The sequence below is a fragment of the Phodopus roborovskii genome, unplaced genomic scaffold (assembly GCF_943737965.1).
Source record: "Phodopus roborovskii unplaced genomic scaffold, PHOROB, whole genome shotgun sequence".
In the NCBI taxonomy this organism is placed as follows: domain Eukaryota; kingdom Metazoa; phylum Chordata; class Mammalia; order Rodentia; family Cricetidae; genus Phodopus; species Phodopus roborovskii.
In genome coordinates, this window is record NW_026126549.1 from 20,056,535 (window position 1) to 20,073,635 (window position 17,101).

Below are 17,101 nucleotides of genomic sequence, written 5' to 3' on the forward strand. Positions count from 1 at the left end.
GAACTCATCATTCCTCGTCTTTCTGTGAGCTCAAGCTCACACCCCCCATATGTCATCCATGAGCCCTCCTCCCAACTCTTTTTCTCCTTCATCGGTGCCATCTGATGCATGACCTCCTTAGCTTGCTCCACTGTGTAGCCCTGGCTGGCCTGGAATGTGCTCTGTAGACCAGGCTGGCCTATGCGTCTGGAATGCTGGAATCAAAGGCATGAGCTGTAAAGCCTAGCCCCAGGCTGCTGATTTTGTTACAGGAATATACCTAGGCCAGTCTCTCTGGGCTCTGCCACATCTAAACTGTGTGGCCACGGTCATTATCTTTTCAACCCGTCTGTGCTATTATCTCTGAAATGTGGGCAATAATTGTGTGTGCCTCTAAGAGCTTTGTGGGAATTAAATATGTGAAGCCCTTCCTGTGGTATCCATCAGATGATTATCACTATATAAATGTTAGCTAAATGATGGTAATCCTTGTTTTTTGTTTGTTTGTTTGTTTTTATCTGTGCAGCCCTGGCTGTCCTGGCATTCTAGCTGTAGATCAGACTGACCTTGAACTCAGAGATTCACCTGTCTCTGCCTCCTGAGTGTTGGGCTTAAAGGCATGCACCACACTGCCCAACTATGATAGTGATCCATTAGGCCTCAAGGTTAAACTTTATCTTCTCTTGGGCTTTTTGGAAACTCCTGACGTAGCTCAGGCCCTCTGGTATACAGTTCCCACCCCCTTCTCACTGCCTTCCTGGTGCCTGCCAGCTGCCCAGCTTTCCACTCTAGTCCAAGGTCATTGTAAGTCTTTGTCTGGAACCCTGCTGAGTTCCAGTGCCCTGCATAGTACTTGGCTCATGGCCGGTACTGTATCTACCAACAAAATGCTCACCAACTGGCACTGCAGTCCCTCCTTCATTTAGACACCTAATGGTGCTCCCTTTAGAGTCTTCCTCACACAGTACTGGCAGGGGAGGAGGAACAAGCAAGAAGGCCTCTGTGTAAAATACAGTATTAGCCACTGCAGAGGGAGGCATGGAAGCACATAGGAAGACACAATACATTATCTATGTGTTGTGGTATGATGTAAATGAAACAAAATTCACATAAACAATGACCCTAGCCTTTTCAGCCAGCTTCACCCGTTCCTAAGCTAGGTTTACTTAAAGCAGAAAGAATGGGTCCTGTCCAGAGTAGACACTGAGCATCCTTCTGTCTGCAAACCTAATGTTCTCAGCATCTCATCCAGGGAACATTGAAGTCTGTAGGTCTTGATCACGGTTTTAATGATTTCCTATGAAGATAGTGGGATTTGTCAAGGATATTCCAAAGTTCGTGTCATTTGCTTTTTAAAGAGAAATGTTAAGTTGATTTTATGAATGTATAACTACATGTGATTTTATGTTTGGACTGCACTGGAGGCAGAAAATAGCCTGTGTGGAACCATGTGACCTGATCTGTGGTTTGGAGAACATGGTCACCATAATTACAGCATTGACCACATGGTGTAACAGTCTCCCCCACCCCCACCAGGGAGAGGGAGAGGGGTGGGGGAGAAGGGAGGCAGGTTGTTCAGTGACAAGGACTATAAACCGTGTTACCCGCTAAGCAAATGGAGATAACCTGTGAAATGGGCAGCTTATCCAGTGGAAAATAGATATAAAGTGAAATGTTTTGGAAACTGAAGTTTGTTTTGAGATGGAAGATGAGTGGGAGGGAGGGAAAGAAAACAAGAGCAGCATCAAGCGAGCAAGGAAACGTGGCTTCTGCAAATCCGTTAATTCCCCCTTTAACAGTGCCATTGTTATGCTCCAATTACACTCTGACAAAGACAAAGAAAAACATTCTCAGGGACCAGAGGTTTCTAAGTGAACGTTATCAGCAAGTAGCTCAAGGTTCCTTGAGGACAGGCCAGGTGGAGGAGCCCAGCCAATGGGCTGTAGACCCTGGAGCAACCAGAGCTGATGACTTTTTTTTTTTTTTTTTTTTTTTTTAAGGCAGGGCCTCATGTAGTCAAGGCTGGCCTCAAACTGATTGTGTGGTCTAGAGTAACTTTGGACTTTTGATTCTCCATCTTCTACCTCTTAAGTGCTAACATATAGGCCTATGCCACCACATCTGTTTTTATGCAGCACTGAGGAACCAAGTCCCCTGGAACCCAGGGCTTTATTGAGTTAGCCTCCCAGCCCTCAGAGCTCATTTTCGTTCTGTCATACAGTGGGTGCTAGCCATGGAACACCATGCCTCACACATACTCACACACACCCCCAATCAGGCACATTTTTATTGCATTACTCCCCTTGACTCTGTTGGCATCTGAGTTTCTGACTTCTGAAGTACTCCAATTCTCCTTAAAGCGATGGAGAGGGCTGGAGAGACAGCTCTGCTGTTAAGAGCACTTGCTGCTCTTACAGAAATCTAGAGTTCAGTTCCTGCACCCATGGATCATACACCCTCCCTCTTCTGGTTTCCATGGGCACTAGGCATGCACATGGTGTACATAGATGCATGCAGGGAAAACATTCATAATGTCAAATAAACTTTTTTTTTTTTAGGGGCGGGGTGGAGATGGAGGTGTCACTGTGAAGCCCTGGCTGTCCTGGAACTCACCCTGTACATCAGGCTGGTCTCAAACTCCCTACTCGGGAAAGCTGGGATTAAAGGCACTTGCCACCACTGCCTGATAATTTTTTTAAGGAAAAAGAAACAGGGAAGGCAGGGAAGACAAGAGAAGGGAAGGGAAAGGAAGGGAAGGAAAGAAAAGGGAAGGGAAGAGAAGGAAAGGGGCAATGGCTCAGTGGTTAAAGTCCTTGCTTTGCAAGCATGAGACCCTGAGTTCAGATCCCAGCACCCACATCAAAAGTTGGGCACAGGGGCCAGTGCACACTGGGGTGGGGTTGAGGGACAGACACAGGACCAGTCACTCTTAACCAAGGGATAAACTACTAGGGTTTTTTGTTTGCTTGTTATTTTGTGTTTTAGTTCTTCAAGATAGTGTTTCTCTGTGTAGCCCTGTCTTTCCTGGAACTCACTCTGTAGACCAGGCTGGCCTCAAACTCAGGTCTGCCTGCCTCTGCCTCCTGAGTTCTGGGATGAAAGTTTTGGCATGTGCTACCACCACCTGTCTTTATTTTATTTATTTACTTTTTAAGGAACTACGGATTTAATGAAAGACCCTATCTAAAAAAGAAAGTTTGACGTATGTCTCACACACACACACACACACACACACACACACACACACACACACACGCGCGCACACACATTCTTACAAAAGAATAAATAAAATGCAGGCAGACCATGTGATTTGTTTTTCCTGCATGTATATCCGTGTGAGGGTGCTGGATCCCTGGAGGTGGATTTACAGGCTATTGTGAGCTGCCATGTGGATGCTGGAATTGAACCCAGGTCCTCTGGAAGAACAGTCAATGCTCTTTTAACTGCTGAGCCATTTTTCTAGCTCCCACATATAAATTTTTAAGTTCTCTAAGTTCTCTGGTAACCACTTTGTGTGTTTGTTTGTTTTGTTTTTGAAATAAGGTCTTTCTTTTTAGGCTGTCCTGAAACTTGCTATGTAGACCAAGCTGACCTTAAACTCACAAAGATCTGCCTGCCTCTATCTCCTGGGCCTTGACATAAAAGGCATGAACAACCACTGCCAGGTAATGGCATTTTTAAGCATAAAGAGAAATGGGTAAAATTAATGTTGTAAACATATTGTGTTTTACCGAACATATTCAAAATAGTATCAGCTTAAAATATAATTAATATAAAGAAATTATAAGACCGGCGTTGGTGGCGCAGGCCTTTAATCCCAGCACTTGGGAGGCAGAGGCAGGTGGATCTCTATGAGTTCAAGGCTAGATTGGTCTACAGAGTTCCAGGACAGGCTCCAAAACAATACAGAGAAACCCTGTCTCAAAAAACCAAAAAGGAAAAAAAAGAAAGAAATTATAAATGGGGTTTTAGGTTTTGAAATCATGTTCTCTAACCCTATATCCACTAGGCCCTTGTGACTTCAGAGTGTTTGGAGTGTGGCTAGCCCATGTGATAGCACAGACCAGTAATCCTGTTCTCTATAGGTGGAAAGTCATATGTCAGGAAAGTCATAAGTTCAAAGTTATCAGTGGCTAATAGTTTAAGGCCTACATGAGATACTTTTTGTTATTGATGTTTGCTTGTCTGTTTCTCAAGAGAGAGTATCTCTGTGTATCTGGCTGTCCTGGAACTCTGTATAGACCAGGCTGGCCTCAAACTCAGAGATCTACCTGCCTCTGCCTCCCTAGAGCTGACATCAAAGGTGTGCACCACCACCACCAGACAAGATACTTTTTCAAAAACAGAGAGGAGGGGGTGGGGGGAATACCAATGGGCTGTTATAAAATCTTTCCTTTATATAAAGCTTCAAAATCCTTTGTGTTATATACATTGTAACACATGGGCTAGCCACATTGCAAATGTTCTGAAGTCACACATGCCTATTGGCTACTATGTTGGAGAGCATGATTTCAAAACCTAAAATCCTGTGACTCACTTTCTAACATTCCAAGATGCTGGGCCTCTCAGATTCTAGGCTCCATAATGCTATAACTGTGGTTCTCTCGGATTAAAATGTTTCCTGAGCCCTAGGACTGCTTATGAAGAAGGCTTTCCTCCACATGTCTCTCAGTGGAAATAAATCCAGTTCCGTACAGAGCCAATGGGGAAGGTGGGAGCAAAGAGCCTCCCCTCAGCTGCCTGCACCATCTGGTCCAGCCTGTGGGAGAGGGTGTGAGTGTGCCTCTCCACGTGAGGGACCCTGCTCCTCTGCCAACCCTGGAGTTCTTCATCCCTATCCTTGTGCATAAGTCTGCAATGGAGTCCCTGGTCCTGAGACTTTGTGGGAAACAGGCTCCCTCTGCCTCTCTCCTTTGGTTTCTCCCACATCAAGACAGCATGTGGGGTCTGTTAAGCCCAGATAGAATTCCCAAAACAGTGAGATAGGGTTCCATTTACTCAAGGCTGGTCTCTGAGGACCCGGGAGGACAGAAGTCAGGGGCCCATGCCTTGGCACTTGAAGAGTCAGACATCTCTGAGGGTCACAGGACCTGGGTCGTCTTTCACTGTACAGATGGGGACAGACACAAGAGCTGAAGCTCGTCCCTAAGTTAGGCACAGGGTGATTGTCTCACTGTGCCCAAAGGAACATCTGCTTAGCAACAAGTCTCTTCTGCTCCCCAGCTCCTGGTCCCAATCACCACCTTCCTGTGGGGGAGGACAAGGAGCCAGCTGGGCAAGGCTGAGTATCAAGGATGCTGGGGGAGGCCACACACATTGCTGTCTGGTAGTGCCTTCTTGGCTTTGGGATGTCTCTTTGTCTGGGCTGCCAGAACAAATCTCATGGATGGAGGGGCTTATAAATGACAGAAGTCTGTCTCCCAAATTTAGAGGGCAGGAAACCTAATAGCCAGGCTCTGGCAGATTTTGAGTCAGGCAAGCCGTTTCCCGTTCATAGATGACTCTCGGCCATGCCCTTGAGTGGCAGAAAAAACAAGTGAGTTCCTTGGGCCTACTTCAGGAGGGCATTAACTCCTGTTGTGAGGATTCAATCTTTGAGACCACCCATCTCCTACAGGTGCTCCCTCTTTCTAATACCATCTGCTTGGGGCCAGGATTTCATCATAAGGATTTGGGAGCCACCCAGACATTCAATCATAGCAGGATGCTCAGGTCAGGCCTAGAAATGTCCTGATGAAAACTAGTTCCACAGGAAGAGAGGAAGTTCAAGGCTGACGTGAGCTGCAGAACCACATCGAGGCCCAAGTTGAGCAAGTTAGGGAAGTTCCGCCTCAAAATAAACATGTTTTTTTTCTTTTAAGATTGTTTTAAGTGGAGCAGTGACGATACATGCCTTTAATCTCAGAAGCTGGGAGGCAGAGGCAGGTGGATTTCTGAGTTTGAAGCCAGCCTCTATAGAGTGAGTTCTAGGACAGGGAGGGCTACACAGAGAAACCCTGTCACAAAAACCAAGCAAAACAAACATTATGTGTATGTCTGTGAATGACTTGTGTATGTCTGGTGCCCATGGAGACCAGAAGAGGGCCTTGACTCACCCTGGGATTAGTAGTTATAGATGGTTGTGAGCTGCCATGTGGGTGCTGTGAGTTAAACTTGTTCTCTCTGGAAGAGTAGCCAGTGCTTTTACCACTGAGCCATCTGTCCAACCCCTCTAAGTTTATAACGGATCAGGAATGTAGCAAGGTTGGCAGAGTATGTGTTGACCTGGGTTCAGTTCCAAACATGGCGTACATTGGGTATGGTGGCACATACCTGTAAACCTGGCTCTGAGGAAGTAGAGACAAGAAGATCATGAATTTAAGGCCATTTGTGGCTACCTACCAAGTAATGCCATCCTGGAATACACAGGACTGTTAAAAAAGAAATGGGAGGAGGAAAGAAAGTCCTTACCTATTGTTCTGAGGCCCCATACCAAAAAAAAAAAAAAAAAAAAGAAGAGAGTCGAGGTGTGATAGTTTAATATATAAAGTTAATTTCCTCCTAGCCCAATGATCTGAATTCTATTCCCAACACCTATGTAGTAAGAGAGGACAGGCTCTCAAGAGTTGTCAGTCCTCTGAGCTTCACGCACATGTACATGCATATAAATACACACACACTAAATGAATACATGTTTATTTTTAAAGTCTTGGCCTAGACTCTTATTGAGCCCAGAGCCCAGTTTCAGCAGGGCTTGGGCACCAGCCTAGAAGAGGCACCAAGCTAGAGCTGACTACTCAAATAGGAGTGACCGGCTTCTTCATTGCCCCTTTATTCAGCTCTGTGGCCCAAGTCTTTTCCTAGCCACAGTCATTATATCCATATATGAGCCCAAGAGGAGAGGTAGGTAGGCCAACTTGTCATCTGACACAACCTCCCAACCTGAAGGCCACTCTAGAGCTTTTGTTACTGCCTATTCTGACAGGCAGAGAGACTATATTACACAAAGGGCTTGTCTCAGCCCACAGAACCAGAGAGAAACTGAGTCTAGGCATCTAGAAGACCTTGGCTTGGCACCCAACCCAGGAGATTCACCACTCAACCCATTCACCCTGTGCTCTGCTGCTAAGGAGCCAGATGCCCAGAGTGACCCATAGCTGCATTCCATTCTCTATGGGCTGCCTCCAGGCTGCTGGGCTTCCCCAATGCAAGGAAACCCCAGGATGGCTCTTTGTGGTCAGGAGAATCAGGGAGGAAATGACAAAGATCCTGTGGAGGGCAACAGAAATCAGCTCAGCTTGGGCTTCTGACCAAGCGGAGGTCAGAGAGAACAGAGAGAGCAGAGTCCAGCAGGAAGGTGGTCTCTAAATCTAGACTTGGAGCATAAACCTGCAGGAGGGGAGCCCAGCATCAAGGACTCAGAGCTTCTCTGGAGAGCTGTGCAGTCTGGAGTGCACCCTTGCCTGGCTCCCCCCTCTAACTGCAGTGTTTGTATCCTGAATAGCAAGATTCCAAGCACTCAGAGCTAGGCCCATAGATAATAAGTGTGAGTGTCTTGTTCATTATTATACACACAATTAGAAATAGAAGCTCATGTTTGCCTATGGCTCCAGAAACTGGAAGCTAACAACAGCTATTTTTTTTGTTTTGTGACTAGGTCTTATATAGTCCAAGCTTGCTTTAAACTCAGTTTGCAGTGAAGAATGACCCTGAGCTCCTGATACTCTTCCAGAAATTTTTCAGAGACCATCTACCACACTATGCTACCATATACTGCCTGCATGTACATTAAATAAATAAATGCATACATATATGCATGAGTGTTGTAGGACAGAACTGTAGGAAAAGGAAGATGGGGAGGAAAGGTTTTGGCCTGGTGCACAAAATGAGGCAGACTCCATCCCTACTTGCTAGACGGCATCCATTTTGCAAGAACATGATACAAAGTCATTTTCCCTCAGCACTCGGAGCCCTGAGAACACTCAGTTCTTCCTGCAGCACTATGAGAAGGCATGAATTATCATGCTTTAGATGAACAAACTGAGGCACAAAGAGTAACCCTGAGGTCCATGGCAGCCTAAACCACACTTGAACCAGCCTGCTCCAAAGCTGACGTTTCCCACTCTGGGCTGGCTCTGAAGAGCCCGCCTGCTTAGCAAGGCTCATGGTGGGTACTACTCATCGTTCAAGAGTGTTTGAGGCTGCTGAAGATCCACCTGTGGGAGCAGATGCGGGAGACAAAGTAGGCCCTTTGTCAGACTGATTCTCTGCAGTTTTCCTCTGCTTCCTGCCCCAAAGAGAGACAGGAAGAAAGCCGTGGGGATTTTTGGCTTCAGCTCCTTTGTCCTCTCTCTTTCATCCTCCCACTGCCCCAACTCCAGGACCTTCCTCTGTCTTGCCCAGCTATGAACTTGGAGCTTGAGGCTCACTTTCAGGCACACTTTTCCGAGTGAGGGAGTGAGTTCTAGATGCAGACAGGAAATGCAAAGTACTCTTCTTTCTGAGTGGGCAGACCCGGTAAAACCCGGGCCCAAAGGGGGAGGGGGAGGTAGGGGTTGGTCATATGTGGAATGCACATATGTTCATTCACAACTTGTAGTCTTTTCATAGCGAGGATATTGGATCATCCAGCCACCAAGATTAGGCATGGGTTAGACTGTGATAACCATGATTTAACGGAAAAGGAAAGCAAACCTTGAGGATTAAGGGACTTGTTTATAATTACACAGACATTTAAGGGTAAACATGGATGTTTGCCCAGGTCTCCAGAAACTGGAGGCTAACAATAGCTGGCTGTTGTTGTTTGTTTATTTTGGTTTTATTTTGTGTTGTTTTGACCCTGGACTCCTGATCTTCCTGCTTCCTCCATCCAAGTGCTGGGTCTTTACCTATGCCACCACACTCTGGTTTTTTTTTTTTTTTTTCCCTAGGGGGGGTCCCTCTATTCCAGGGCTATTGCATGGTAGGGAAGCTCTTTGTCAACTGAATTTTGTTGCTATCAAATCTTTGCCTGATTCTCACTGCAACCATGTTCCTTTCATTGCCTCCCCATTTCACAGATGAGAAACCAACCCTTAGAGAAGTAATTCACCTATACAGTGTCTACCTAGGCATCTAATCATCCACTCAGAGTGTCAAAGTCAAGTTTAAACTCCAGATTGTTTAGCTCCAAAGTCTCAGGCCTCTTAGGCAAGTTATGGTCACCACCACCATGGTGAGGGGTTACCCTGTTTCTCAGATAAGAACTAGGGCAAACCTAACCCATAACTAGTTACCTACTGCACTGCTTCAGGCCTGGCCCACATAGTCCTGGGAGCCTACAGCCGGCCCTGAAAACTGTAACAAAAATGTTACAGACTTCGGGAGCCACTGAACAGGAGCAGTGTCTCTGGGTGAAGGTTGCAACAGAGCAGCATCCTCAGTTCTGACAGCCTCGGATAAGCTTTCCATATATATTCCTAGATTCATACACCCACTTATTCACTCATTCATTCATCTAGCACCAGCCAACTGGCCCACACACTTCTATGCACGGACACTCACTTCTTTTGCCAGCTTTTCTTACTATGGCCAATTACATAATTTACAGAACCCCGTCCAAGCCAGGAACTATAATCGGGTCTGTAATCCCAAATAGGACAAGATAAGAGGATCATCTCAAGCTCAAGGCTAACCTGAGCTACCTGGAGAGACCCTGACTCAAAATCACCAGTACTGAAAAGATAAAGAAAAAAAAATGAAGAAGTTTAGAACCAACACAATTGCCTATAACTCCAGCTTTCCAGGGAGAGCCAATTGTGTGTAGCTTCCACAACCATGTAATTTTTTAAAAATCTTAAAAACATCAAAAAAAGTGTGTGTGTGTGTGTGTGTGTGTGTGTGTGTGTGTGTGTGTGTGTGTGTGTGTACATACATATGTTCAGGTACCTAATAAGGAGAAAGGGCATCACATCCTTGGAGCCAAAGCTACAGGTGTTGTAAAACACCCAATGTGGGTTCTTGGGAACCAAACTCTGGTCCTCTACAAGAACACTGCTTGCCCTTAACTACCAGGCTATCTCTTCTGCCTTCATCCTTCTTTTACACCAGTGATTCTCAACCTGTGGGCCTCAACCCTTTGTGGTCAAATGACCCTTTCACAGGGGTCATCTAGGACCATCAGAAGTCACAGATATTTATGACTCGTAACAGTAGCAAAATTACAATTATGAAGTAACAATGGAAGTAATTTTATAGTTGGGGGTCAGCACAACATGAGGCACTGCATTAAATGGCCCGGTGATGAGAAGGTTGAGAACCATTGCTCTTATGCTGCTTGCTTGCAAGGGCCGTTCTTCCTGCCTGGAATGCTTTTCCCAATTCCCCCCCCCCCATAACTGATCTTCCTTATCATTCAAGGCTCTGTCTCCCTAATCTAAAGCAGTCACCCACATAGCTCTCCTCAGAATTTCTATTTAGAGTCTGGAGTTGGCCCAGTATTAGAGCACTTATCTAACATTCACTTAAGACCTGAGTTTAAGTCCCAACACTGGAAATAAACAAACAAACCAAACCACAAAGGCCCACTCTCCATTCCTTTCACAGAGTATGTCTATGACATCATTTGTGTCTGCCAGTTACTGTTTATTGTCCCTCCTCCCTACTAGAGTGATGACTTGTGACAGCAGAGCTTATGTCTGTCCTGCTTAGACTGAGTCCCCCGCTGACCTACCTAGGACATTAGTGACTTTTGTTGCTGAGCCCATTGGCACACTGTAATCTTGGCTCTGAGGAGGCAGAGGCAGGAGGAATGAAAATTCAAGGCTAGCCTAGGTAGCATAGTGAGTTTCAGTCAGGATCACATAGCAAGACTCTGTCTCACATATGCTCTGTGTAACAGTGAGTGAAAGAACATGGATACTCAGAAACATGCTGCCTTCTGCCCCACGTCTCCTTCCACTTCTTAGTTCTCTCTACCATCCAGACTAGCCTAGGGATGCTCTGGGTACGTCCTAGCACACCCCAGTACTGATGAGACCAAGAGCCAGATCCCCAAGCCTTGCAACAGAAACAGAACGGAGTGAGGGAGTGACATGACTGTGGAGAAAAACAGAAGAGGAGGGAAGGGAGGAAGGGCAACAGGAAGGAGAGAGAAGGAATTGAGCTTGGTGATACTCCCCGTTCTTCACTTCATTAGTGAAACTAATAATTATTATTAATGCCTGGCCTCTGCTTGGTCCTTTCATCCTGCCTGGTGGGGAGGTTTTGAAGATGAAAGACACTGTGTGGGGACTTTCAGGCGCAGGTTCCAACACCTTACAACCACTAATTAAACTTGGCAGCCCCCTTCAATTACCCCCTTGTCCCTAGAGATGCTCTGCCACCTGATGCAATGCCTTTCCAGGTGGGAGTCAGCAGGTGGCACCCATTGGGCCCAGCCCTCTTTGGAAAGAGGAAGGGAAGCTTCTGGGGGAAGGGGGAGTCTCACAGCTCAGATAGTCACATGGGAGATGCTGGAAAAAACATGAAGCAGAAGGCTGAAATGCAGGAGCCTTGCCTCCAGCTGAAATTACAGCCCCATCCGGGAGGCTGCCCCGTCTCCATCTCCCCCCAGAATCTGTGAGCAGCTGGGCCCTGCCATATGGCAATGGGGGAAGGGCACCCCTGAGAAAGGAGGTTCTAACCAGACAAAGAGATAGAGTTAAGTATGACCAACCCCTCCACATTGCCCACGAGTCACGGGGGTTTCTGACTCCTTTGGGTGGCTTCCTTCCACTTCCAGTCTCTGAAGCCTCCTCTCTCCAGCAGCCTTGACCAACATTAGTCAGTCCCTCCTACAGTAATGGCCCTTACTGCCTCCTAGCCCTTGGCTATAATCTATAATCTAGATTATAGGGTATTTGAAGAGATCTCCTACACACACACACACACACACACACACACACTCACCGTATTGAGTATAATCTAGAGGCTGCTGAAGTTGTACTGGCAACCTCAACTTTCTGATAACCTCCAACTGCTTGGCCATTGTCTTTCTACTAGGGAGGGTGTCATATAGGTGACTCCAAGCATGGCAGGGCCTAGCTTAATGCACACTTTCACCCAAGGAGCACCTCCCCCAAGCCTCTTCTCCCTGGCACATAGTCTCAGCTTCACCCATCACTCAAGACCGAGTCATTCTCAGCCTCAGGGCCAACTAATCTTAAAAGGTTAGAGTCTGCTTCCAAGATGAATCTTAAATATGGATATTGCCCCGGGGGTGTAGTTTGATGGTAGAACACTTGCCTGTGAGTCTCTGGGTTTGCTCCAAGCACTGCATTGCCTCTAACTCCCCCAAAATGTGTGTGTTGCTTCTCTTTCTTCGTAGCTGTCATGGTCTGAGCCACTGTGATCTCTCATTATACACCTGTCCTCTTCTCATCCCCACTCCTGTCCCCTTCAACTGACACTGATTTTCCAAACAAAATCAGGACTCACTTTATTTTCCATCTTCCTATCTACCTATCAATCTACCTACCTACCTATCAATCTACCTACCTACCTATCAATCTACCTACCTACCTATCAATCTACCTACCTACCTATCAATCTACCTACCTACCTATCAATCAACCTACCTATTTACCCATCTATCTGTCTATCTGTCTGTCTATCTATCTATCTACCTATCAATCTACCTACCTACCTATCAATCTACCTACCTACCTATCAATCAACCTACCTATTTACCCATCTGTCTGTCTGTCTATCTATCTATCTACCTACCTATCAATCTACCTACCTACCTATCAATCAACCTACCTATTTACCCATCTGTCTGTCTGTCTATCTATCTATCTACCTACCTATCAATCTACCTACCTACCTATCAATCTACCTACCTACCTATCAATCAACCTACCTATTTACCCATCTATCTGTCTGTCTGTCTATCTATCTATCTACCTATCTGTTTTTGAGACAGGGTTTCAAGTAGCCCATCATACCCTCAAATTTACTATCTAGCAAAGCACAACCTTCAACTTTACCTGCCTCTACCACCCAACATGGCTGGATTATGTGCCACTTGAGATTGACCTCAAGGTTTTGTATATTCTAGACAGGCACTCTATCAACTGAACAACATATCCAACCTCCAATGCAGACTTACAAAGACAGAGATTAGGGCTGAGGAGAAGACTCGATGGTTAAGAGCACTTGTTTCTCTTGCAGAGGACCTGGGTTTGGCTCCCAGAATTCTCACTACCATCCATCATAGCTTTCCTCTTCCCTAACTCACTCTTCCTCCTTGTAGTTTTTTATAAGGCTTTCCTGACCTTGACAGTCCTTGCCCACTTCTAGCATAGTGGCCCACTCCTGTAGGGTCCCCTTCCTTCCCAGCACTTACCACAATCTGTAAGGACACCACGATCATGGCTAGTCTACTTACACAATGCCCTGTTATCACTCACATTAGGTAGCTCTTTCCCTGGGGGGAGAGACTTACAACTTCCTTATCACTCCTCACATAATGAGGGTTCACTGAATGCACAGGTCGAATACATGGCCTAGGCTATATACTCTAGTACAGACAACCCAATGGGTGTGGCTCTTCCCCTTGAGAGAGCGCAGAAGGGTGGGTCCTCTGCAAGTTAGCCTGTGACTTGGCAGAGTACACAAAGGCATGGATGCAAAATTTCCCTGCCCACTCAGCTCTGAAGCAGGCAAATATCACTGGGTACTCCCTGACACCCTCCTGCTTTAGTTTCACTGTAGCAGTCCCGTCACATCTGTGTCTAGCTGAAATGAGTACAGCTCCCTGATAGACAAACTCCAGAGCTAAGACCAGTACAGGGTCCTTCTGGTAGCACCACGGAGCCAGGCGCCATCTAGTGGGTGCTTGGGCTAGAATAGGCATTTCCTACCCCAATGTCCAAACACAACAGCAAGAGTCACTGCCCTGAGTTTCCACTCTCAGTACTAAGATACAGCTAAGGGACCTGCAAGAAACCCTGCTCCTGTGCCTCCCAGCCCTCCTCCAGTCTTTGGTTTCACATCCTCAGACACTGAAAGATCTGATCCCAGTGTTATTTTGTTATTTATTTATTTATTTATTTTAGTTTTTTTCTAGATAGTTTCTCTGTGTAGCCTTAACTGTCCTGGAATTCACTCTGTAGACCAGGCTGGCCTTGAACTCACAGAGATCAGCTTGCCTCTGCCTCCGGACTGCTGGGATTAAAGGTGTGCACCACTACCGCTTGGTGTTTTGCTTTGTTTTCATGCTGGTTAATTTTAATTATCAACTTGACACAACCTAAAGTCACCTGGGAGAAGGGCCTCTGAGAGTGTGGAGGACTACCTTAATTACACTAAATAATATAGGAAGAATGGTTCCGTTTCAGGGACCAGGGATGGTATCAAGAACCAAATGAGAGACAATGTTGTGTGATGTTTTAGGAAAGAATTTGACTTCATTTTGCCTATGTCCTGAGAAATTGAGTAAAGTTGAATATAAAGACAATGAACTGCCTGGCAGTGGTGGCACACCCCTTTCATCCCAGCATGCAGCTGTGGTCCAAGAGGGCCTGCTAGATCTGTTATCCAGATGTTACTGGGTTTGAAGGCATGAAAGCTGCAAGATTTGGGGTGGGTCTCAAGGCTCTCATGAGGGACCCTAAGAAGCTATTGAGTGTGATGATGTCAAAGTAGAGCCTAAAGCTGCAGTGGCAATCCCAGAATATCAGAGATGCCAGGACCATTGGACCATGCATCAAGAGAGCTGCATGTGATGCACTGAGAGCTGCATGTGATGGTCCAAACATAGGAGTGAATCTATGTGTAAATGAGATGGAGGGGTGAGGCACTGGAAGCTTTTTTGGGAGCCCAGGTGATTATAAGCCCCAGAGCCAGGATACAGAGCTTCAGGACTTGTAAGGCATCTGCCTTACAGATTCTGGGTTTGCTTTGCTGTGACTGTTCCCTCCTGCATCCTGGTTCTTCCATGGCGGAGCAGGAATTTGTACTCTGTGCCATTACATGTTGGAAGGATGTAACTTGTGTTTTACTTTATAGGAACTCAAGAGACTTTGGGCCTTTTAAAGTGCTGATACTTTTAATGACTGTGGTACTGAACTTTAAAAGTTTGCCTAGTGTACTTTGTATTACAAGATGACCATGAGCTTACAGGGACAAGGGACTGTAGTTTAAACTGATAAGTTTGTGTACCATGTTGATAAGGGGTGGAGTTAAGGTGGTTAGTTTTCATCATCAGTTTGACACCACCTAGGGTTTCTCTCTGTAACAGTCCTGGCTGTCCTGGAGCTTACTCTGTAGACCAGGCTGGCTTCGAACTCACAGAAATCCTCCTGCCTCTGCCTCCCCATTAAAGGTGTGCACCACCACCGACTGGCTGATAATTTCTTCTTCTTCTTTTTCTTTCTTTTTCTTTTTGGTTTTTGAGACAGGATTTCTCTGTGTAGTTCTGGCTGACCTGGAACTCACTCTGTAGACCAGGCTAGCCTTGATTTCTTTCTTTTTAAAAACAAGGTCTTACTATGTAGCTCTAGTTGACCTGAAACTTATCATGTAGACCAACCTGGCCTTGAACTGTCAGAGATCTGTCTTCTGGAATTCTGCATGACCAGACCTGGCTATCAGAGATTTTTAATCACATTAATTGGGAAGACCTTCTCACTGGGTGACACTATTCTCTGGGCTTGAGGACCTCGGGCTAGATAAATGCAGAGGGCCGCTGAGCAGTAATACACATTCATTTATGGCTCTCTGCTTCCAGATTTAAATGCAATGGGGCCAGTGGCTTCAAGTTCCTGTGGCCATGACTTCCATACCTCTGTGGACTAGACCTTGGACTGTGAACTCACATAAACCCTTCCTCCTCAAGTGGCTTCCGTCAGGGCATTTAATTACCAAAGCACACAGGGAAGCAAAGTCTTTACTGTTCTGACAGGGTCTTGCTGTGTCCCTTGTTCTGACTAGCCTGGAATTCGCTATGGAGCGTAGGCTGGCCTCAGATTTGCATCAATCCTCTTCTCTCAGTCTCTCAAGTACTTGGACCCCAGGCATGTGTCACAACACCCTTGCAGCATTTTATTTATCCCTTAGTTTGCAAAACTGGGAAAGTTCAGTTAGATGAGAGCCCAAGTCACTAGTTGTGATGCGGGTTTGACAGCTCCCATGGTTACCAACTGAACACACTCATTAGTTTTGTGGTAACTTTACCTTCCTAGATGCTATTCAGGTTGAGGGGAAGCTAGACGCTCCTCCAAGGTCTATCCCCCATCAGACCTCTCCTCAATTGCATAGGTGTTTGTTATGCTTTTCCTCAAGAGGTGACAAGGAATGGTGGCAGTGACTGAGCATGTCCTTGAAGCTGGAAAGCTGGAGGAATGTCCAGGGCATTAAGGACAACATGGAGATAGTAGGAGCAATGGATTAAGTGTTCAAATGGAATATTCACCAAGGGATGGTTAAAGTCCACATACTGCCTGTCTGTTTTGATCAGGGTCTAGCGGCTGAGACTGAGATAGTAGTTGGGAAGACTTATAAGTAGTGGTAACAACATGTAAGCAAGTGGTCTTAGTAGGGAAGATGGCAAGATAATCAGATAAGAAGAGGTTAAGGGCTGGGCACACACCTTTAATCCCAGCACTCGGGAGGCGGAGATAGATGGATTTCTGTGAGTTTGAGGTCAGCTTGGACTATAGAGTGAGTTCCAGGATGAGTTCCGAAGTTACAAAGAGAAACCCTGTCTGGAAAAACTAAAATTTAAAAAAAGGAAGGAAGGAAGGAAGAGGATAAGGGAGGGGTAGTGGTGGTGCACACCTTTAGACTCAGCACTTGGGAGGCAGAGACAGGTGGATCTCAGTGAGTTCAAGGCCAACTTGGTCCACCAATCGAGTTCCAGGACAGTCAGGACTGTTACACAGAGAAACCCTGTCTAGAAAAACAAAACAGGTTCAACTCCCAGCGACTACATAGCAGCTCACAGCTGTCTGTAACTCCGGTTCCACCCTCTTCTGGCTTTCACGGTACCAGGAACACCACTAAACCTTCAGTCCTTCTTATACATGCATAGACACACACACATTAAATTATTCTTTAGGCTTTATTTTTATTTTATGTGTGTAAGTACTTGTCTACAAGTGTACCTGTGCACCACATGCAC